This window comes from Carettochelys insculpta, chromosome 4 (assembly GCF_033958435.1).
Source record: "Carettochelys insculpta isolate YL-2023 chromosome 4, ASM3395843v1, whole genome shotgun sequence".
Classification (NCBI taxonomy): domain Eukaryota; kingdom Metazoa; phylum Chordata; order Testudines; family Carettochelyidae; genus Carettochelys; species Carettochelys insculpta.
This window is the reverse complement of record NC_134140.1, coordinates 45,659,578-45,683,779: the sequence shown is the minus strand read 5'-3', so window position 1 is coordinate 45,683,779 and position 24,202 is coordinate 45,659,578. Positions and strand designations below refer to the sequence as shown.

The 24,202-nt window shown below is 41.3% G+C and overlaps 1 protein-coding gene across 1 annotated transcript in view; it reads right to left on the bottom strand.

Annotated features, from left to right (window-relative positions):
* Nucleotides 1-24,202, bottom strand: part of GRXCR1 (glutaredoxin and cysteine rich domain containing 1) — a 48,456-nt gene that overhangs the window by 11,970 nt on the left and 12,284 nt on the right. The gene's annotated exons all lie outside the window — the stretch shown is intronic.

Genomic DNA, 24,202 nt, shown 5'->3' with positions numbered 1-24,202 from the left:
GACAGTTAATAGGTAGTCTGCAGGCCTAATCTGGACTGTCAGACATTTCTGAACAGACTGTTCCCCACAACTTTTTATTTACTTACTATCATTTTTATTATTATTATTATTATGTTCTCCAGGGTCTGGACCGTAACTACACCTGGACCAAGAAATTTGTACCTTGACAAAAAATAATCAACTAGCTATGCTATAGTCCATGCTATCTTGATTCCTCATGCAAAGACAACGCTACCGCCAGGAAAAGAGGTTTCCAGAGAAAGTCCGTCAATTTGTTTATCTAACTGCTAAGGACTGCTAATTTCTCAAGGAGCACTCAGTACCTCCTGGTCTTCGGTGACGATTCAACCAACAATTTTTCCTTTTAAAATGGTAAATTTACAATAAGGGACACATCTAAAGCTCATTGTAGTCACCAGAGGTTGAAAGAGAGGAAGTATGTGAGAGTCTCTCTACTCTTTTAAAAAACGGCTTGCATTTATGGTAAAGCCTGAGAACCATAGTCATAGATCAAAGAGATATTAAGTTCAAACAAACATGGTGTAAATTGTAAAATGTCTAGATTATTAACTAAAGCAAAATGAACTTCCAAACTTTTTTAGTTACCCATTGCAAAAGCCGATGTGAGAAGTTTTCATTTTAATGAAGTAAAATCACAAGTTAGGAAACATTACAAAACTATTCTCAAGGGATCATTATGAATTTTTAATTTTGTAAGCTAACTGTAAAGGTAAACTCAGTCAAACTGGGACAAATACCATTGGAAGTACTGGCAGACAATGAAGTCATGATCCATCTAGTCAAATGCACAAAACTGTCACTAGCTGCAAATTTTCTTAGATTTTTAAAGCATTCACATCTCAATTTTTTACAAATTTACAAATTTCCTACCCACCATTTCAGGGCACCATCCTATGAAGGGTCTGAAGATTATTTCTCTCTCCAAATTTCTTGCTTCTTTTGTTTGCAGGAAAAATTGGGGCAGATATTGACCTACTACTCATTGGCCTAGAATTTACTAGCCTAGAATTTACTATTCCTGTGCTGAGGCAATTAACTCTTCCTTCATTTCTTTCATGTCTCCTAAATGAGAGTAATAACTTGATCCAAAATATTTTAGTAAGTGTCACCTGTCACCTCTGTCTTTTAAATTATGTCCTCCTCCTTTCCAGTTCTTACATTTTTGTGCACATTTCTAATATGCCCATCACCATAGAATCTTAGTGCACAAATAATTATTTCAGCATTATTTACACAAACAGCTCAAATCTTTTATATGACCATTAATTTGTTCTTGTAATGCCCATTTAAGGTAGTGTGTCACTATTGTTCCTATTTCACAAATGGAGAAATTGAGGCACATAGCAATTAAACAAGTTTTCACAAAGGAAGATTGTGGCACAATCAAGAATAGAACCTGTCATGTGGCTCAGTTTTATGCTTTAGCCATAAGACTTTCTTAAAAAAAATATGCTAAACTAAATATAAACAGGAAAAAGTACTGACAATACAGTTACAGACAAGATTGCTGAGTAATAATCCACAATTAAACAAGTTCCTTATGGAGCAGAAGAGCTGATGCCAAAGTCCAAACAATTTGCAGAACTACTTAAAGCAGAGAATTGCTGTAAATTATTTCAACAAGATGTTAAACCCATTGCACAGTTTGTGGGGGGAAAACAGCTATTTGTGCAGAGAACAAAAGAGTAGGAAGTGGAAGTTTTGAGCAGCAATTCAGCAAGCTATTTTTGAACTAATGGAAATGCTAACTCCAAAAATTTCTGTAACAGTGCTAATTCACAATCCCAAAGGCAAAAATAATCTTCACTTATACCTGACTGGAAAGACTGGCAGTGAAAGAACTTTGGTTCTCCTGAATGATGGTTTCCAACTTGGAATTAATAAAATCAAGTTAGCTCTTGGTGACATTGTCACAATGAACAGGAGCCAGAATCAGCAGCTCTAATAAACCTGGTCAAATACTTTCCAGTGGAATTCTTTTACCCATGAAAAAGCTGATACAGCAGAATCAAAACATTCCTACTAACATGTTGCTTCCATTGAAACCTTAGATGGGAACCAAGCAAGACAGCCTGCCCACTGCCAGCTTGCCTACACTCTGACTCTTTGACCACCTGCCTTTTGGAAAAGATTGGGCACCAGGGATCCCAGAGCTTCCTGGCTCCTTGGTAGCCTGGTGCTGCACATCTGCTATTACGTGCCCTAGCACACTGTGAGGGGGTTAATGCAGATTCAGGGGCTACATCTACACTATAGGGTTTTCTCAACAAAACTGATATTTTGTAAACAAAACTCATGGAGTGTTCATATTGCAAATGCATTCTGTCCACAGTAAATCGACAGAATGTGGCAATTACATCAACAGTGTTCTGCCATTCCCCCAGGAGGCAGAATGCCTTCCTTGACAGAATCTGTTGACAGAAACTAGTGTGGATGCTCGAGAGAGAGGTGGGGTGGTTCTGTTGTCAGACAGGGTTTCCAGGATGCCGGGCAGCCCTGTCTGTTATGCTTCTGGTTGGCCATTCCGTCGATAGAGCAGATCAACAGAGCGATCCCCTCTCATGCGTGGCTGCAATCTGTCAACAGAAGTTTTGCAGAAGATCTCTTCCAACAGTAACTTCTGTCGACAGATTGCTGTAGTGTAGATGTAGCCTGGGGGTGCATTGAGCTGGGACTAGAATAATCTTTTAAAAGTCCATTTTGAAAGCCTGGAAACAAGATTTTTGATAGTGTCTCTCCCAGAGAAAATTTTACATATCCTGTGTTTTCTTCTGATTTAGAACGATTTTTTGACAGGGGAAGGAGAAAGCAACATGTCCTATAGGTGGAAATTCCAAAATTCCAGTTACCGCACAGCTCTGATTTCTAGTTGCTAGTGGTTCCCAGTCACAGCAGATGGAATTGAAACAAAATGGATTAGCATCAGCGCTTCAGGTGTTTTAGCAGCATACAAATCAACAAAGATATTAGGAAAGTACAGAGCAAAATGACTATCTGGAGCAATAGCAAAGAGAGATGAGGGAGGTTTATGAGTTTCCATCTGTTTTTGTGTTTCTTTGTTTTCCTTAATGGGATAATGAAGCGGCACGCTTGTTTGTGCTGCAGTGATGTATCAAGGAGACAAGATAAATAGGAACTTAGCACATTTAAGTTAGCTTTCTGCCAATGGCTTTCTCAGCTAGAGACTGACTGTGCTTGGCATTGGCACAACATAAAATGTTTCTGGCTTGGCATTATACTGTTGCCCTCATGTAACTGCACTTGATAATTCAAAATCATGCATGTAATTATGCAGAAAATGTGAAAGTTAAATTCTCTTTTCTCTTATTCGTGCTACTTCCAATTTTGTTACCCAGTTTGAAGGATATGTATATATTACAGTATATAAACATTTGCAGTTAACCGGCAGAATTCTATGCTGAACCAGTATCCCTGTATCTTTTCTTTGCTGAGTTGTAGCTATAGGTTCTTATCTGTGTTGGTCTTATATGGCTGCAAAACCAAATTAATGGAAAAGCAATTCAGAAAATGAACTTTCATGGTTTACTCTAGTGAGCAACAGATGAGGCACATTTCATTAAATATATTAATGCATTTCAAGTTTTAAGTTAGAATAAAACAGAGGATGTTAATTTAATTCATGGATCAATGAACCTGAAAAGGCTGATATTCAGCCACAGGTCATCTGATAATGTAATACATTACAAAGGTTCTGCTACAATGGTTTACACTGTTCACTGAACATCCTTTTGAAAAAAAAAATGCCTAGTAAAACTTAAAGCAAATGGAAGTTGATTTTGGTTTGAGGTATCATTACCAACTCAAACATGGGATTGGGCTCACCAGGGCTCATGAACTTGAGCCAAGTTTCAGGTGAACCTGCTCTGAGTTCCAGGGAAGGTACTTGAATGGAACAAATGTCAAGAAAGGATTTATGGAGTCAGGAAAAAATAAATGATCTGTTATACCAAGCCTATACACTATTTACAGCTGTTAATTTCACAATGAAGTGTCCATGTGGGATGACTGCTCCCTCAAACTGTATTTCATTTTGTGACTTCAAGGGAGCAGCAACAAAACTTCACAAGGCAAGCCTTTTCACAGTGAATGAGCACAAAGGAGCAGAGCTCAGTAAGATCTGCCCTTCCTCTGCCAGGAGAGAAAAATTAAACTTGAAACTATCCATAATGCTTTTACTAAGTGCCTATAGACGTTAGTTTGCCCCACTTACTGAGACTGAACAATTCCTTATTTCTTGACTAGTCCAATTGAAATACACAGTTAACATCAGCATAGTAAGAAACTGCTCAGTGTGAATAAAGAGCTCAGAATCTATCCCTGACCTGTTTTCTCATGAGAGATGGAGATTTGTAGAATAGATATTTGCTTAGCTACCACATCTCTAGCCAAATTCAGAGGAAATACAAATATTGGTCTAAGTTACATGTTCATACATGCTCCTGATGGTTGCTATTCCTGTGTTACAGTTCTGTCTTTTCACTCCCTGAGTGTGAAAGTGACAGCAGCTTGCATTCACACTTCTGTATAATTACTTATACCACCTATTTTTTTCACTTCTGTATTTAGCCCTGCGCCTTTCAACGTACTTACATTTTTCCGAGTCCTGAGTTTTTCAAATAATATATGCAATGAAACCTGGCTTTCTATTTTGTACCCCAGCTAAGGCACAATATTGTTTTTGTTGCATTTAATAGTCTGGAACAACTCTTAGAATCACTAATGCTGAAAAGTTAACACCAACCTTTAGTAAATACAAGGTTTCCTAAGGTTCTTAGTATATTGGTATATATCATTTAAATAATTCCATTCAAGCAGTAGCAAAATGCTTCACTGATGCATAGAAATGACTGATACTTTCTTCTGAAACCACGAATATGATCTTGCTACATTTTGAAATGTTCTACTGAAAGATGTACCCCTCGACCCTGTAAATAGATCCTATCAGGTTGGCACAGGTATCTACTATCTGCTGACTCTTCCAAAGAAGAAATTCACAGTATGCCACAAAATCGGTCAGACGTGTTTTCTTAGGTGAATGAGCACTCAAAGCTGATGGCGAATATTCCACTGAAAAGACAAATTATTGGGCCAACATTTTCATTCATGAGTCTTAAATTAGGCTTTGGCCCACATCTTGGCATCTACATATATTGTGGCCTCAACTAGCAAGATTTGCTAGGACAGAGGGTAGTAAGCTTAAGAATCGTAAGATGGGGATTCTACCTATTGTTGACACAACACACCAATGCACACTTCTCGTACTGCACCATTCAAGGTCTGATCAGATGTTAAATCCAGGCCCTTATAGTTGTCATTGATGGCTGCCCATTTGGAAGTTGAACATGTCATAGCCTCTTTAAAGGAGAATAAACAGCCCTGACCACCTTTTCTTCACTCTCAATAAACAGTTCTGACCTCCCACACTCTGAGGGAGAAGGAATTGTGAAGAGCAAGTCATATATAGGTAGAGATATAATGAGACTTCCTATGAGCATGTCAAAGTCATACTTGGTCGTCAAAGTGTATGTCCTACCATAGGCAATGCCTCGGGGGCACATGTGCCCCCAGTGTCCCTCCCATACTCACCATCGGCTCCACACTGCTTCTGATGAGTGTGGGGGCAGTCCCACTCCCCCACCAAGGAGTGTGTCCTGAAAGCAGTGTGAGCTTCCTAGTTCATGCTACTCCCAGATTGACCCACTTGGGGCAGGGGAGGGGGTCACTGCCCCGCACTCACTGGAAGCAGCACAGGACTTCCATAGGAAGAGGCAGGCAGGAACAGAGCAGATGTGGGGGCAGAGGCTGAAGTCCCTGGGGAGGGAGGCTGGAGGCTTGAGGCTGCAGCAGTCCTGGAGCACAGGGCTGTCTGGGGGCAGAAGCCCTGGACCTCCCATGGTCCAGCAAATTCCCTTGTTTGGGACCGGTCAGGTCCAGAGCTTGCTAGATAAGGGATGTTCAACCTGGACATGTCTCATAGGTCAGAGTCCTTTTCTGTGCCTGTAAAACAATATGTACTTTCCAGGAAGAAAAAATATATGAAATACCAATGGCCACAGAGCATGAGACACAGACAATGGGGTACAGGACTTTCCTGTCCTCAGTAGGATAGAAGTGTCACAGTGTCATGAGAACAGCACCTGAATTACTCCTTTGGGCTACCTCAATGACACCCACTTTAGGGTTCTAACTCCTTGGCAGGCACCTGTATCCACTTTTTCTGGACCAGGGATTTAAAAGCTGCTAGCTCCTTACCTTACAATGTGATACTCTCAGCAAATGAGACTGACTGAGGAGGCAATATCAGTGCTTTGTTTTCTCTCCAGCCTGCTGTTATAATTTGCCATACATTTCATTCTAAGCAAGCACATTTATTTTTAAAATAAAAGCATTAGAGAGACAACATATTAAGAAAATCTAGAGGCAAGCTGAAATGCTTACTCAAGGTCACCTCCAACTCCACCTCTGGCTCATTTAAGTATTCCAGAAAACATAACTAGGTTTTCCCCATGCATACAAGTTCATCTGTCTTAGATCAGGATCAAGGCTGGGCAACTCAGCTGATCCTTTATACAACTCAGGTCTTTGATCTTTGCCTTCTGTAACAGGTAACCAGTAGACGCTGACCCACACCTCAGATCATATTCTTCAAAATGCTCCAGGTTTATGTAACTGGAGTTGAGGAATTTGCATTAATTTCCCCTTAGGAATTCCCCAGGAAATCCACTTAACCGTCATTATCCTAACATTCAATACTTATATGGCACATTTGCAAACTTTGGCACCGTCAGGTCTGAATGGTTACATGCAGTCCCAACCCCCAATAATCCATATTCTTAGTGCAATATAGTCTTACACAGATATTGCAGGAAATGACCAAACTATCAGAGAAGCAGCACACCACCTATCACTGGCTGGAGCACTTCCAGTTCAAAAACTGCAGTTGTGTCTAGCTCCTCATGCTCTCATTCTTCTTCACCATACACAACTGCATAGGAACAAGCCACCACCCATTGTCTATGTGACTTAGCAAAGGCCACAAAATGAGCTAATATCAGAGTATGGAATTCATAGGTTCCTGCTCCTTGGTCATTAGCTTCTGCTTCCCTTGACTTCATAAATTCATATACAAATTTACCACTACTGGTATGCAGCTGGCTCTAGAAAGAATGTAGTTTAACAATGCACAACATGTAAGGACTTTAAACAAAGGAAACATACTATAGCCCAGTAAAACAATACGGAGAAGGTAAGGCAGGCAGAACTCATTTAGCCAGCTTGGAATTTGTTCAGGGCATCATTTGTAATGATGATCAAATTATTGACATCTGCCCACACCTGGCTAGGCTTTATTTACGAAGAACCCTCTCTCTAAAAGCACCATCAACGGTCTCAATTTAGTGGAACACATCACTGGGTGCTCTGTGATTTATTTCTTTCTGCCTGTTCTGACTTGATAAATTCTGGGATGTCTGCAAACCAGGAACCAAAGGCACACCAGTGTCACGGTGGCAGGTTATGTAGCCAAGGGAAGATATTGCTTTCCCAAAAAGACCCTGGCGGCCCTGCCCATGGTCTGGCCAGCCAGGAATGCTGGGGCTCTGTGGCTGCCTGGAGAGATGAGAGGGCTGGGGATGTGGCACAGCAGCCTGACTACTCCCTTGGCCAGGGAGAGAGTTGCATGGCTTCCCTGCTTCTCTAGGGACCATAGTGGGGTCAGAGCAGTACAGCTGCCCAGCTGCTCTGGAGGCTGGAATGGGGTGGAGCCGGAGCCACATGGCTGCCAGGCTGCTCCAGCAGCTCCAAGGGCTGAGCAGGAGCTGGGTTTGCCTGGCTGCCCCAGGATCAGAGATGGGGAATGGGACTGTGTAGCTGCTCTGACGGCTGGGAGAGGGAGCTGGGAGCATAGGTGAGGCACAGGGCAAGGACCAGTGGCCATGTGGGCATGGAAGGGATGGGGCCTTAGGTGGGAGGGGAGGGACTGGCATTTGTCTCCCCCCGCCAGGTGTTCACCCACTACCCATGACCAGTGTGTTATGTGTGATCTATTCCTTAGCCTTCCAGTAACAAGGCCATGGTCTTTAGGTACTTCTTATCTCTTCGTATCTCTGGAAATAGAAAGGTGGTATATACGAAAGGAACAGTACTGTCTGAGACTCCCACACAACAGCCTGGAAAGGAATATTTGTCCAGCCAATTTATACAGATTGCTCTCCATTAAAACTCAATGAAAAGAGAGAAAACATCCAGTAAAGGCAGAATGAGAAGAAACAAGAATTATTGAAAATAAATTTAAATCACTCTGGTCTCTGCAGCTCACATGATGCACTTCAGGAAGTTATTCCATTACAGCAGCTAACAATCTAATCTAATAGCGTGACATGCTCTGAACTGCTCTTATTCTAAACAAGTCGCAGCTAAATTGTTGTGTAAAACTGCTGAAGTCTCCATTAGCTAGTCTGACATTGAGGGCTCAGAATAAGACATATATTAGTAACTCAGCTGTTTGTTAGTTGAGTGCATCCCACCTCAATGCTTATAGTCTTCATTGTAACAAAGAAATCACATCCTTTACTTTGTCTTCAAAGGAAAAGTACTAATTTAATATAAAGAGTGCTATTTCTAAACCAACAGCAGTATAGCCTGTTTTTTGAAGATTTGATCAGTGGTAAAATATATACATTTGGAGGGTCTTTGTAAGATCTCGGAGGTCTAATTCAGGCTTTTGTGGAATGCTGCCTCTTTACACCAACTCCAAGTATGGCCCATTGCACCTATTTTTGAAAGGAAATGACTGTAGTAAGGTGTAGGAATGATCACATTACTGTCACAAAAACAGCAGGCTTAGTGAATTTGACAAAATGCAGCTAATTCATCTGCTTGATCTTATTTTCAATGCAGAGTTCTGATATACAATCTTTTAATGAGCTATGAAAGATTTGAGATACTACATTCCAATGCATGCCCTGTTTACATACACAGATAGCTGGAAATATATTCACTATTGTTGTGTAACTGCAATTTCCTTTAATGTTGCTTACTTATATTACTGGGTGAAATCTAAATATAATGCCAGTTAACATAAATGCCGGTGCAAGTAAAATGTAGTCAAAAGGCTCAAGCCTCAAACAAACCCACAAATAGTCATTAAAAGAATCATGTATTTAACATCCTACTTCTGAGTTAACAGATTATCCTAGCACATACTTTCATTATTTAAAACCCTTCACCACTGCACAGATGTCTGAAACAAAATCAGCTTCCCCACCTTTTCCATAAAGCTCTTAAAGACAGACCAAGAAAAGCAAAATAAGGCTGCATAGAGAAAATAACATTAAAATGTTAAAGCCAGGGTAATGATCACACAATCAGTTTTATTCTGCAGTACACTTCTACAGTCTTGGGGCAGCTAATAGATTTCAAACTACCTTTCTCAATACAAATAAAATCTGTGCAGCTGCAACTACATTGGCAAAATTCAGACACATAATTCACTACAAGTTCCATTCCACCTGTAGGAAAGGCAGCGGAACCTGTGCTTATAGCAATTTCATCACTCCAGTGAAACGTTGCCAGCCCTAAAATCTATTGTGGTTTCTGCTGAAGAGCTCACAGCAAGACTGTGTAACAGTTTGGACAGGAGGTGAAAGGTAACTTATTCAACTGCAACCACACAGAAATTTTTAAGCAAGCCTAGTGGAGTTGCTCAAACTGAATTTTAAACTGTGCATACAACATGCTTTCTTCTCCAGAATGCACAGTGGGAACTTAGACAACTTACACAACTATAAGCATCTGGGACCTAATTTTATTATTACAGCAAGTGCATGCTATCCCTCTCATCTTAGCAGGATTCTTGATGCAAAATGTAGATCCAGATCCAAAGTTCACCCAGTCTTACTACAGCTTGGAATCTAGGTTTTGATTTAGTCTTGCTCCTAACTAAGGTTAATTTCATTTTTTTAACTATATTAACTACGTTGGTCAGTTTACATTCAGTGGAATGAGTAAGGATGTACATCAGTTGAATCTGCTTTTAGCAGAACCAACATAATGCTGCGTACAAATGAACAAATCAAATAACCCTTTGCCATTCTGTTATGGAGAGAATGATATTGTAACATATGCATTGTGTTAGAGGAAGAATGTCACCCATAAGAAAGGAAAGAAGAAATTAATTCTGTAAAATGATTTCTTAAACTCTTAGGAGCTAATCCAGCAGGTTGACTTCCAAGTGAAACCAATTTTATTTCTGGCATTGATCTTCTGTTCCACAGATTGAGACCCTCTCGTGATTCCAAGGTGGACACTCCAGTTCAATAAGTGGCAATGACAGGATCAGGCATAGTCTTGTTCTCTTTGGCTAACAGTTTGTTGACTAGAATGTCAGTTTTACAAGAAAGGGAAAGGAGGGATAAACAGAGATTTCAGGTACAAAATCAGGGATACAAAGACCCTGCTATGACTATGTATAAGGAGAACAATGTTACTAATACACCATGGAAACAAAACAATTGAATCATGTGAAGTTCATAAATACAAGTAGTTGGAAAAGGGTTTTGAGTCAGTTTACAAAAAGAAGTCTAAACAATAGAAGCCAATTTTTCCTGCATAATTACTATAGTTCTCCATAGAAAAAATGCTACTGTATCCAATCCTGAAGCTAGTTTCATACATTGCATTTAATGTTAATACTATTAACCTCTATCTAGTACTTTGCATATCATCAGCAGATCTGAGCACCTGTCCTAAAATTTAGCTTTCAGTGGTAATTGAGTTTTCCAGCTTTCTCCAGTATGCCTAGTCTGCTATGTTCCTGCTTTATTCATCAGTGTGTTATCCTGTATCCACAAGTTTAATGTATGACTGGAGAAACCGTATTTACTGTGTGTACTGAAGTTTCTGAAGCCCAGGATATTGTTTAATTACCTGCTGTGTAATAAATGGCTCCTCTGCTGAACATTTTGCATCCTATTACAGAGATAAACAGGTTCTCTTTACTTGAGTTAATCACAGAATCTCACATTCACTACAAATTGAAATCTTTTCCTTTTGCTGATCCAAATTGTTGCTATGGGGTTATAGCAGGCAGAGTCTGACTGGTTCTGTCCTTGCTTCTTTGACTGCTCATAACAAATCATAATTTAAACAGGAGTTTTTTTTTTAAATGAGCCATGTACCAAACCTCTATGACTAGTAATTCACATGAGGGGGTAAAGATTCAGAAAAATGAAAAGAGAAAAATTCTAGAGACCAGGATCTATGAAAACCGTTGCATCCTTTCAGCCGTGGGTCTGGTGTCTTACTCTGGAGACCTAAACAGGGATTCCATCAGGATAGTGTCAGCTGGTCACAAGAAGGAACAGAAAGAAAACCCACCTCAGAAGAGGGCTAAGAAACACCCTTATAAAACAGTAGTAGTGCAAAGAATGAATGAAATGTCAGTGTCCCATGCCAGGTAAAGGCGGGGCTCACTTGACACAGGCTTCAAAGGACAACCCATACATCCAGAGGTGATTGGTGGGGGAGACAACAGAGGGGAGGGACATCAGCCACTTGCCCCACATCAGCCCAAGGAAGGACTGGAACAACCTTCCTCCACCTCAAGACCCTCTTGTGCCCTGCCCTTGCTCCACCCATGCTCCACCCATGCAAAGTGGTCCAGTGGACGAGTGAGGGCCAGTACCAGCAGCAAGGAGTCCGCACCCCCTGCGGGACCCTAACCCTAATGCCGTTATAATTTGGGCTTTTCCACCATCCCCTAGCATACAGTTCCACAGGTCGATCATGAAGAAATAATTTAGTTTGTTTGTTTTAAATCTGCTGCCTGTAAATGTCATTGGGTGAGCTTGTTGTGTAATGTTAGTGAAAGAGTAAGTGACATTTCCCTATTCTATTTTTCCACACCATTCTTGATTTTCTAGACGTCTAACCTATCCCTTACCCTTTAGTTATTTCTTTTTCAATCAGAAAAAAAACCAGTCTTTTTTATCTCATCTCATGTGGGAGCTGGTCCTTATCCCTAATTATTTCTTTTGTCTTTTCTTTACCATTTCCAAATACAATATATCTTTTGTTTTAAGGTGGGATGACCAGTTCTGCGTGTGCTATTCAAGATGTGAGCATACCATGACTTTTCTCTTATTACAATTCCTTTCATAATGCTTCCCAATATTCTGTTATCTTTTTAGATTGCCACTGCACATTGAGCAGATGTGTTCAGCAAACTATCCACAATGATTCCAAGATCTCTTTCTTGAGGAGTAACAGCTATTTCAGACCCCATCATTTTTGAATGTATAATTGGGATTATATTTTTTCCACGTGCCTTCCTTTGCATTTATCAATGTTGAATTCTGTCCACGTTTGTGTTGCCCAGTCATCCAGTTTTGTCCAGTCCCTTTATAACTCTTTGCAGTCACCTTTGGACTTAACTATTTTGAGTAATTTTATATCAACTGTAAATTTGGCCACCTCACATGTTTACCCCTTTTCCAGGACCATTGATGAGTAAGTTGAACAGAAGTGGTCCAAATGTAGATCCCAGGAGCACACTGCTGTTTATTCCCCCTCTTTTTTCCCCCATACTTTAAGTGGAGCAATGTTTTACTGATCATCTAGGGATGCTTCAATTACGTGAATGACATGTCTTTTGTTATCTCACCTTAATCTTAAACTCCCTATGCCAAAGGCAAAGCTGGGATGCGGGCAAGCTCCATTGCAGTTAAGTACTGCCTCTGGAGCAAGGGCATGAGCTTTAATCAGCCACAAGTATGAAATACAACGGTTCAAACTTTGGGGTAGAGGAGAACACAAACCTCTTAGTCTCCCCATAAATTGTGCCCTTGGGGGCTCTGTCTCAAGCAGAGCTGTGTCTCTTCTCTCTCTCCAAGGCAGCACGACCACAGGCTGCCTGAGAGAGTGATGTGATGTGACCAATTTCCTCTCCCGCTCCACGGACTCAGAGCAGCATGTGACCCTTCATACACAACCCATGTGCTGCCTATATGCCCACCTCTCTTCCAGAGGTATGCAGATTGAGGTTCATAAACCACAAATGGCTCATTAAAGTATCTTCTGCTGCTCTTTGCAACACAACATATTAAAACTCTGAGCAATGTAATTATTAACCAAACTAAGTTATTAAACAATCTGGATACTTTAATATGTGAGTAGCCCAATGTAGTTGATAAAATAAGTTTGTCAATCATTTTGCTGAGAGAATTATTTATATATACTGTACAGTAATACATATGTAACTTGATATGTCCTGCCATGCTCTTCAAATATTCATATACACTATACAAGCAACAAAGTCACACGACAGTAGTTTTTTTGGCTAATATTGATCACCAGTTTGGTTCCTGAACCACTTAGGTCTGAGTATTGTGTCTCAATTTCATTTCCAAACTTACTTTTCCCCTCAGGAGAGGTTGATATTTCTCTCCTGCCTACCAGGTTTCCTACCACATCATGAGCTGAAATGGAGAGAAAAACTTGGGTATTTCCTTACTCAGGTGAACAAACCAGTCTTCCCACTGGCTGAGCAGAGAGCAGACTACCTTTTGAACTTCCCTTTGCCTCAGTAAAGGTCCACTTTTTCCAGGCCATCTTCAGTTCTTAGGTCTCCATTGCCTAGTTTTGGGCAGCCATTTTACAGCAGGTCCATCCTCTCTCTTATTTCCTTTTCTGCTCCTGATTGTTCTGTCTATTTTGAAGGATTTTCCTCCTTAACTGGACACCTGAATCAACCCAGCTTCACTTAGGTACGTCACGGTTTCCTTCAGTTCCCAGTTAACTTCCTCTTCTCCCAGCTACCTCCACAAAACCATTGAGCTTTGCTTCCACCCGACTCCCGCAGCCACCTCCAGCACACACTGCCCAAACCACAGCTCCCAACCGTCTTCATCATCCACCCACTCATCCCCAGATACCCAGCTGCCCTCCTTTTGAACACACCCACATACTCTCCAGTCACCCTTCAATATATATCCACTTGACACCACTGACAATTTTGATGCAGCTTGTATCTGACTCACCACTGCTGGGTGAAAGGTATATTGCTGTTCAGCTGTAGTTCACAGTCATATGTAAAACATTCGCAAACATAAAAATCAGTTAAAGAAAATGTTTGTATTTTCAGAAATAATTTGTATAAATCTCGGCAGGTATGACACCTCCAAATTGGCAATGACACTAATGGAGCTCCCCTTGCTTACCTAATCCCTGCATGCATATTAGGTCTGGCAGGAATAACACATGCAGAGACGATACAGAGCTGCGAATGGTGAAGATACGTTTGCACATAAACCCTGTTTTGTCTGCACAACAGTGTGCCCATTTTGGGATACTGTTAGGTGAGTTCCTGACTGAGTTCAACATACCCTAAATTCTCAGTGTATTTGAAATATCCCTTGACTCCAGCAAAATGTTCCGCATACCTTAGAAAAAGCAATCTTCTATGATGCTGTACGTGATCCTGGTGGGTTTGATGTTCACAGTTCACACATGAAAATGGAGGGGGAAAGAGGCTGTGTTCCTACCTTTGCAGAGACCATTGTTTTACTAGATACAGCTTTCTGAAGGCTACTTTATCTGGACAGCAGCACAACAGCTTAGATTGGGGTCAGCCACTTTTCCAAGGCAGAGTGCTGAAATTTGACCTTTTAACCTCTGTGTACAATTTGAGTGCCATTGATATGTTTTAAAGTCACTAATTGTCCTACTTTAATTAATAAATAATGATGCGGAGCTTTACCATTTAGGTCATTGTTGGTAGCATTAGCTGGTCTTTTGTTAATCTGCGGGCGGCATGACTTTGAGCAAGCTCCCAACTGCATGGGAGAGGAGGGCTGAGCTCCCACCCCACGTGCCTATGAAAATCATCTTGTGTGCCACTCTTGGCACCTGTGCCAGAGGTTGCTGGTCCCTGTCTTAGTCAAAGAAGCAATGGACACAATAAGCATTTTTAAAGTAGAAAGTTAGAGACATTTTTAAACATTATGGGCTACGTCTACGCTAGCCCAAATCTTTGAAATGGCGATGCAAATGGCCATTTCGAAGATTACTAATGAGGCACTGAAATGCATATTCATTAGCATGTCGCCAGCCATGGCTCTTCAAAATTGCTGCTTTTCGCTGACACACAGCTCGTCCAGATGGGAATCCTTTTTGAAAGGACCCCACCAACCTTGAAATCCCCTAATTCCTATCTGCTCATAGAACCCCGCTCAACTTCAAAATCCCCTTATTCCTATCTGCAAATAGGTTATTTGCATGGCCATGAAGATTTGGGCTAGTGTAGACACAGCCATGGAAAGTTGTGGAATAAAGCAAAATAGCATGGAGAGACCATATCACTGCTGAACTCACAAATTTTCATTCCTTCAAATTTATTCTGTCTCTGATCACTAACACACAACATATAGTGAGCTAGTGAAATGTTAAGATGATCTTTACATCTTCTAAGTACCTAACAAACATTAACTAGTTAATACAGGATCAGGGGGAAAAACCCTCAGCATGTCAACTTAAGAAAAGCTGCTCTCAGGACATTAAAAATGCATGTCATGGTGTGCATAGCATATGCTTGTCTAAACATATGTCTACAGTGAAAGATGAAGGGTTTAAACAATGGATCACATATGTGGCAATTCATTAGGATGGTAATATTAATCGTGACTAGAACTAACTGAAATAGGAGATTTGTTGCTGTTGTTGAGCTTCTTAACTGAAAAAATATTTTTGTTCAGCTTTTAATATGTACAATATGTAAATGTTTGGAATATAAAGAATCAAAGGTTACCTTCATGAAAAAAATTGCATGTAGACAATATAATTTACATTCCTACTACTTATGGTTTGCGTGTTACCAACTGGTGACAAAGTGTCCATGTAGGGGTTGATATTTTATTACTGTTTGTAAGTTTTTGGTTTATGCCTCTGGGCTTTTTGATTCTAATCAGGGTGAGAAAAAGAACTGCTGGAAATTAGGAAAAATAGCTGGTACCTAAAGGATTTTCCAGCACAATTTGGAAACTAAAGTGCACATATAGTTCAGAAAAATATCCAGACTTTTCACTGACTATTCAAACTGAACTTTTACACATTCTGAGAACTGTAGGTCATTACTTAGTCCTGAGCTATTAAAGATTGTAACAGTTTTTGTTTGTCATAATTTTTGAAATCTTCCTTTTTCTTAATTATACATGGGGTAAAATTTCTCAAACTTGCCAAGTTGTCCAGCATGAGGATGTTTCAACCTGCTACTCACCCTGGTTATAACTATAACACGTGGCACTAATATCATACCTCTTTCCATCACAGAATCTTAAAACATTTTAGAAACAGTAGTAAATTAAACCTTAACAGCCCCCCTCTGGCACAGAACCCAACTCTTCTGACCCCCTATCCTCTGCTTTAGGGATAAAATGATATTTCTGTTCATTCATTTGTCCCACTTTTTAGCACAGATTAACCTTGAGTATCATAAAGGAGAAAGGATTATTGAGCTGCTTGCGTCTTCCTCCAGCATGTTCTGTATCTAAGGCTAAGTCTATACTAGGGAAATAAGTCAATTTCAGTACACAATTCTAACTACGGAATTTATGTAGCTAGAATTGACATATCAGAATCAACTTATTTCCCTGGTGAACACCTATTAGCCATACTCTTCCACTGACCTTTCTTACTTCACATGATAGAGTGGAATATAGGGGTTGACTGCTGACCCCAGAGAGATGAATTTTGCCTTGTCTTCACCAGATGTGCAAAATCGAACTCCAGAAGTTCAACCCTGACCAGGTCAATCTTCCACTTAGTATAGACAAGCCTATACAGTGGAACATTTCAAAGTGAAAGGAAGCATAGCTGTACTGTTGGGGAGCACAGGTAGTGAATGGCAGTCAGGAAATTATCGTCCCTCTTTTTTCCCATTTCTTTTCAGTTTGTCATCGGGGCGAAAAACACCTATTTGTCCTCTGGCAACCAGCTGAAGTCTGGGAAAGGGCCCTGGTTCTTCCTCCTATTTCATGGCATAGCTCTGTGTCTTGCAAAAGAAACCACTCTTTCCTTTCTGTCCTCTTCCAGCCTCCCATTCTTTCACCTTCTTAGATGTACCCCTCAGGCCCCAAACCTCAATAAAGATTTAGAAAGGATAATAATAACATCATACTACATGAATGAAGCTATGGCCAAGTGCTACTTACTCATTCAGTGATCCCAAAACAGTTCCAGAAGAGCTGACTGCAAGTAATTTAATTGAAAGCTTTAGTTCTCCGTGAAAATGAAATCCAGATTGCTGAGATCCCTCCTATTATGACTCAGCCTAGTGCTGACGTGGGCAGAAGTCTCTCAGGTTGAGCATTGGGACAAGGTCTCTTTTCTCTCTCCATGATGTGCCTAATATGGTAAATGGGTCAGTTCATCTGACTTTGAAGATTCCAAGAAACACAGGAAAAGCCTTTGTGTGCAATGTTCCCTGACTTCATTTTTTTATTGGCAAACCATCTGAGATACCTCATTTTAATTAAAACATGTGTCAGTGCTTCTGTTGGAAACCCTCTGGTGTCATAGATAGTAATCAGCACGTAAACAAGCAGTTGCCAGTAAAGATTTTATCAGTTAGACTTAGCTCACTTGAAAATTTATAGTGTTTTCATTGGGAGCTGATACAGCCTTTCAATATGGCTTAATTACACTCCAGGATTAGTCTGTCTGGAATAACAAAACACTTTTCACTCATCAAGTGCAAGTGAAATACTAAAGGTGTTGATAAATGGTTGATGGAGTCCTGAGTCTGCCATGGTGTTGATGTGTCTTAATTAACTTAATGCCTGCATTTGTTCGGGGGAGGGATTGCTCAGTGGCTTGAGTATTGCCCTACTAAACCCAGGGTTGTGAGCTCAATCCTTGAGGAAGCCATTTAGGGATTGGGGCAAATAGATGCCACTGGTGCTGCTTGGTCCTGCTAAGAGGGCAGGGGACTGGACTAGATGACCTCCTGAGGTCCCTTCCAGCTCTAGGAGATGTGTATCTCCAATTATAGCTCAATGGTGAAGGAAAAGAACCTCTTCAAGTTATCATCTGAGAAGTGTTCAGTCCACTAGCAGCTTACTTAATTGGAACTATACCTCTCAACTGTTCATCATGATTTAATAAAATCTAAAACTTGGATACCCCTTCTTCATCTTCAAACTCTAATTCATTAACTAATTACATAGCAAATCTCTTTTTAAAAACTAAATTTACCTCTGTACCACACATGCTTGCTTCCTCCTTTTCCATGTAAATTACACCTCAACAATGCAAACATGAATCTGATATGGATTCCATTAGACAGCCAGTGGGGACCAGCCTCTACACATTAGAATACAACATACCTTGTCTACATGAGGGTATACGTAATGCTGTTAAAGCATGTTAGCTAATGCTTTAACAATCACGGCACTTCTATCCTAGTCTAGACATATGCAGGGTGGCGGGCGTAATTACTCTCAGGAAACTGTATCTCTCAACCAGAATAGATTTTGTTTTCAGAACCTGGGTAATTCAGAGGCACTGGATTCCTCCGAAGTGCCTTCAGCAAAATTTGACCCATAAAATAACACATATTTCTAAATAAAACACATTTAAAATATGTTCTTCCAACACCTGTGTGCCTCCTTTCAGGGCAATGTGCTGCGTCAAATATTTGAGCCTTGAGAGATCACAAGTGGAGCTACTCAGGTTATTCTAACCACTTAAATATCTACTGTTCTCCTTAGAGCACTAAAACTCCCTTGGGATATGAGTCATACTTGAACCCTCCCCAGAAAAAGAATTTCTCTAATACTGCTTGTGCAAATCTCTCTGAAGCACAAGTGTTCAGGAGTTCCTGAGCTGAACTTAACTACCTCCACAACTGTTTCATTGTACTCGTTCAGTTTCAGAGACTGGAACTGGATAAGACTTATTTCATCATCCACTACATCCCTTTGCTGTGCAAGATTGTGCCTTACATCGTATGCTTCAGCCTTTTGTCCAACTTAGATCTAAATGACTAAGTTGTCTAATTAAAAAGAGTTATGTCAGTAACCGCATGCAACAAATCAACACAGCCTCTTTAAAAGAAAATTATGTCTCTTTAATCTGCTAGAATTGTCTGAGCATTTCAAAAACATTGTAGACAAAGGAGAGCAGGCAGGTATTCACCTGGACTTTCAAAAAGTTTATGTCTAGGTCTATACTACTTACTCCACTTGAGGGTGTGAATATTTCATATCCCTGAGTGATGTAAGTTATACCGGTCTAAGGCTATGTCTACACTAGCCAAAAACTAGCCTCGTCTAGACGGGGCTCCTTTTCAAGAGGACCCCAGCTACTTTGAAGTCCCCTTATTCCTATGGACGAGCCAAGCGGCGGGCCATGTCATGTCAATTTCGAAGTGCCGTGGCCGCCCGCATGCTAATGAGGCACTGAACATGTATTTCAGCGCTTCATCAGTAAACTTTGAAATGGCCATTTGCGTGGCCATTTCGAAGTTTTTGGCTAGTGTAGAAACGGCCTAAGTGTCAGTCCAGAGCTTCTACCACCACCATAGCTACCATCTCTTCCGGAAGCAGGAGTTATTAAGTCAAGTTATTAAGGAAGAGCTCTCTCCTGTCATCTTCGAGCATCTTCCCCAAAAGTGCTACAGCAGCACTCCTGCATCACTGTTGTAAATGATGTCATATTACCATAGCCTATGATGAAATCAACTCAGGAGGCAATTAAAGAACCTTAAGTTGTTATGGGTGAAAGATGAAGTACTGTCACTGGTTAGGATTTGAAAAAACAGCAAACATGAGGTAGAAATAAATGGTTAATTTCAAATATGGCAAAAAGTTAACACTGATGTACCAAAGTAACTATATGGAACTCCAGGTGTTGTATATATTAACAGATAAGCGGCAAAATTTGTAGGTGGCAAAAATGAACTAAGGTAGTTAATGATAAAGAAGACTGAAAAAATTCAGAGGCCTAACAAGCTAAATGAATGGACACCAAAATTGCAGATTAAAATAGCTGCAGACAAGTTTACATGTGATGGAATCATTTGAGGTATTCATAATTCTGACTTACTATAAATTAACTGTAACCACTCAGGGAAAAGACCTGTAGTAGGCATGTAGTAGGCATCCTTCAGTCTACGTAGACTATGGATTGCGCCCTTCATAGTTCCATTTGGGATCATCATTTGCAGTGTCGACTGTGAATGTGAAGGCCCACACGAGAGTGACAGTCCTTCCTGCATCTGTTGCATGTGTAATGGGTGTCTGGCAGGTCCTTACTGTGCTTTCTGTGGGCTCGCTTCTCTGCTAGCTGTCTGATCCTCATCTCCCACTTCTGAAGGCGCTTGTGTAGTTCCTGCCTCCATCTGCTGCAATCGTCTGCCAGCTCCTCCCAGCTGTCCGGCTCGATGTCTACCTCCCTGAGGTCCCTCTTGCAAACACCTTTGTAGCGCAACTGGGGGCGTCCGGGAGGTCTTTTGCCAGAGGCTAGCTCACCATACAGGATGTCTTTTGGGATCCTTCCATCATTTATCCTGTAGATGTGGTCAAGCCAGCGGAACCGCCGCTGCCTGAGGAGGGTGTGCATGGTTGAGATTCCAGCTTGCTCAAGGACGGCAGTTTTGGACACTCTGTCCTTCCATGATATTCCAAGGATGCACCTGAGTCAGCGCAAGTGGAAGACGTTCAGCCTCTTTTCCTGGCAGGCGTACAGGGTCCAAGACTCACTGCCGTAAAGGAGGGTGCTGAGGATGCAGGCTCTGTAGACTTGCATTTTGGTGTGGGTGTACAACTTGATGTTATTCCACTCTCTTGCTGAGTCTGGACAGAGTTGTGGCCGCTTTTCCGATCATCCTATTTAGCTCAGTCTCCAATGACAGGGTGTCAGTGATGGTGGACCCGAGGTAAACGAACTTGTGGACGACCTCTAACATATAGTTGTCAGTGCTGATTGATGGAGGTTCAGTAACATCCTGATCAAGTACATTTGTCTTCTTTTGGCTGATGGAAAGCCCAAAGTCCTTGCATGCTTTGGAGAACTGATCCAGCAGTTTCTGAAGCTGATCTTCTGTGTGTGACACTACAGCAGTGTCATCTGCGAACAGCATACCTCTGATGAGGACTTCCCGCACCTTAGATTTAGCTTTCAGCCTTGCAAGATTAAACTGTTTCCCATCAGATCTTGTGTGCAAAAAGATTCCCTCTGTTGAAGATCCAAAGGCATGCTTTAGGAGGAGTGCAAAGAAGATCCCGAACAATGTCGGAGCAAGGACGCATCCTTGTTTGACGCCGCTCCTGATGCTGAAAACATCCAGTAATGTGCCATCATATTTGATGATTCCTCTCATGTCTTCATGGAAGGACTGGATCATCTTGAGTAACCGTGGTGGACAGCCTATCTTGTGGAGCAGTTTGAACAGTCCATCCCTGCTGACCAAGTCGAAGGCTTTGGTCATGTCGATGAAGGCAATATAGAGTGCCTTCCTCTGCTCCCTGCATTTCTCCTGCAGCTGCCTCAGAGAGAAGACCATGTCAGTGGTAGATCTCTCTGTGCAGAATCCGCACTGTGATTCGGGATGCACCCTCTCAGCAATCTTCTGGAGTCTGCCGAGGATGACACGAGCGAACAGTTTACCAGTGATGCTTAGGAGGGATATTCCACGGTAATTGTTGCAGAGTCCAAAATTTTCATTGAGAAGTGGTATTCCATTTCAGTGGTTTGTACATGTAATTCCTGAGGTTCCCTGAACTGCCTGACGCTCTGACTTTTCCCTGGGCAGGCTCCTGAGGAAGGTGGGAGCCCTGACAACCCCAAATTTCTAAGCAACTATACTGTTCAGGTCTTTTATCATCACATCTCTTGCCCTAGCACCCAGGGGTCACTACACTGTCTATTTTCTTATGCCCGGTATTTTACTGGGCCAGGCCAACCTGAGTATAGTCACTCTAGACACTTCCCAGAATCTCAGCTTTCATTAAAAATAAAATGGCCCTTGCAATTTCAAAGAAAAACTTAAAAATGTGACTCAAGTGTAACCCACACAGTGATGAGTGCCTGAGTCAGTAGAGGGCCTGAAGGAACAGGGACAAGAGATGTGAAGGTCCCTGTTCAGCTAAATGGAGTGTTAATGTCATGCTGACAGACCCCACTCATTGGTGGAGAGGATCAATCCAGGGATCCCTGGAATTAAATGATTGAGCTGCTGCTACATGAGCTAAATGCTACATGGCTCCCAGCTAAGGCTGTAGAAGACTGGTTAATCTCTAGATCATCTAGGCACCACTCTAGGGAGACACTGCACTGCTCCAAACAAGCACGAGCTACGGTAGCTCCCAGATACATTGCTCTGCAGGTCCTACACATCATAACTCCCCAGGACTTGATGTGTGGCTGGAAGAGAGGAATGCAGTAGGCCTGGCCACACACGTATGTTGACACAACCCCAGAGCTGGGGTAAATAGTGGGGTCACCGCCTCACCAGAAAAAGAAAGTTAACTCCAGATGCCACCCCTGCAGCTCTCAAAAGGAAAGCAGAGCACTGCTATTATTCCAGTGGAGGATGTAAGGGCCCCTTTTCTCTCACTCTTGCCTTTCTGGGAAGGGAGAAATATTCCTTCATGATATCTCCACTTCAAGTTGGTAGAAGGTCATGATGCAGAGCTGGGCCTATTGTAGACATATGCCATGATGTGCCTATGGTTCTTAACTGTTTTCATCCATCCCCTTTAACAGAGGGTCACTAGTCAGGATTACAATTAAAACAATAAAAATACATGGAAGAACAAAATCAAAATGGAAAAAAATCTTGGTTTTACTGTTTCCATAGATCCCCTAGGTAAGGCCAAATATCCTCTAGGCAAAAGAGTGTCTGGCAAAGTATTTGTGAGAGTTCAGGAAAGTTCTCTGACACTTAAGTCACAGGCATTACAGAAAGATGAAAATAAGTAGCTAGATCACCAAGCTTCTCAATGGATGCCTAAAGATAGGCACCTGAATAAGTAGCCTGATTTTTTCAAAAGTGTAAGAACCTAGATCATCCCACTGATGTCAGAATATAGGCAGAATAAAATCTTGGGCTGAAAATGTTTTCAGTGTAGGACTCTGTCCTTATTTTTATATTTCTTGACCACACGTGTCATGTCTTCATGAGGACATTTTTAGAACAGCTGAGGATGTGGTATCTCCACACTGTACAAGGTTATTCACAAGGTGCTGAAAGTGCAGACAAAGTAATAAAATAGTAATGGCAAAAAAGCTCTTCTAACAACCAGATAGAATAATAGCTACATCTTCATGTGACTGTCACAGGGAACATTCCCCAAGTTGGGTGCTCAGAAAAAGACTTCTGGTCCAGATCTAAGCCTCTTCAGAAGTAGCTTGGATTTCAAAAGACCCAAGAATACAGCAATTCCCACAGAACATGGGGCATGCATGGGTACGCAGCTTCTGAATGAATAACTTAAGTACTTGCTTTAGTAAATTACATTTTTTCCTGTGGTGCTTGGTTTGTGGAGGTTTTTGTTTTTTTTTTGTGGGCAGGGGGAAGCTGAGGATAGTGGCAGGTCTTTGGGTTTTTGGATGTGAGGTATTTGTGCTATCTGTTTTGTAGGAGGAATTGCATTGTGGTATGGTTTGTGGTTTATGGATGCTACAGTTGTATATCAGCTTGACTGAAAGTACCAAACTGTAGTTTTTATGAACATTAAGGCTGCTTCTATACTAGCAAGTGCTTTCGGAAAATCAGGCTCTTTTATGAAAGAACGTGCTGAGCGTCCCACACAAAATGTGTTCTTTTGATCCGAAATCAAACGAACACAGCTCTTCTTCCAAAAGCCATCTTCCACTCTTGGATCAGGAACAGCGCCTCCTTTTGAAACCTTCTTTCAAAAAAAAGTATGTGGAGATGCTCCACGGTCATTTTTTTCCCAAAAGAGCACTCTTCATGGCACCGGATTTTTCTATCCCTGGCCCATTCTGTCAAAAGAGCAGGAGCTGTGTGGATACTCTCTGTCAGAAGAGTGGATCCATCTTTTGATCCGCTTTTTTGTGTGTGGATGTGCTCTTTCAAAATGGGATTTTTTGGAAGAAATCTTCCAGAAGGGCTTCTTTCGAAAGATCACTGTGGTGTAGACAT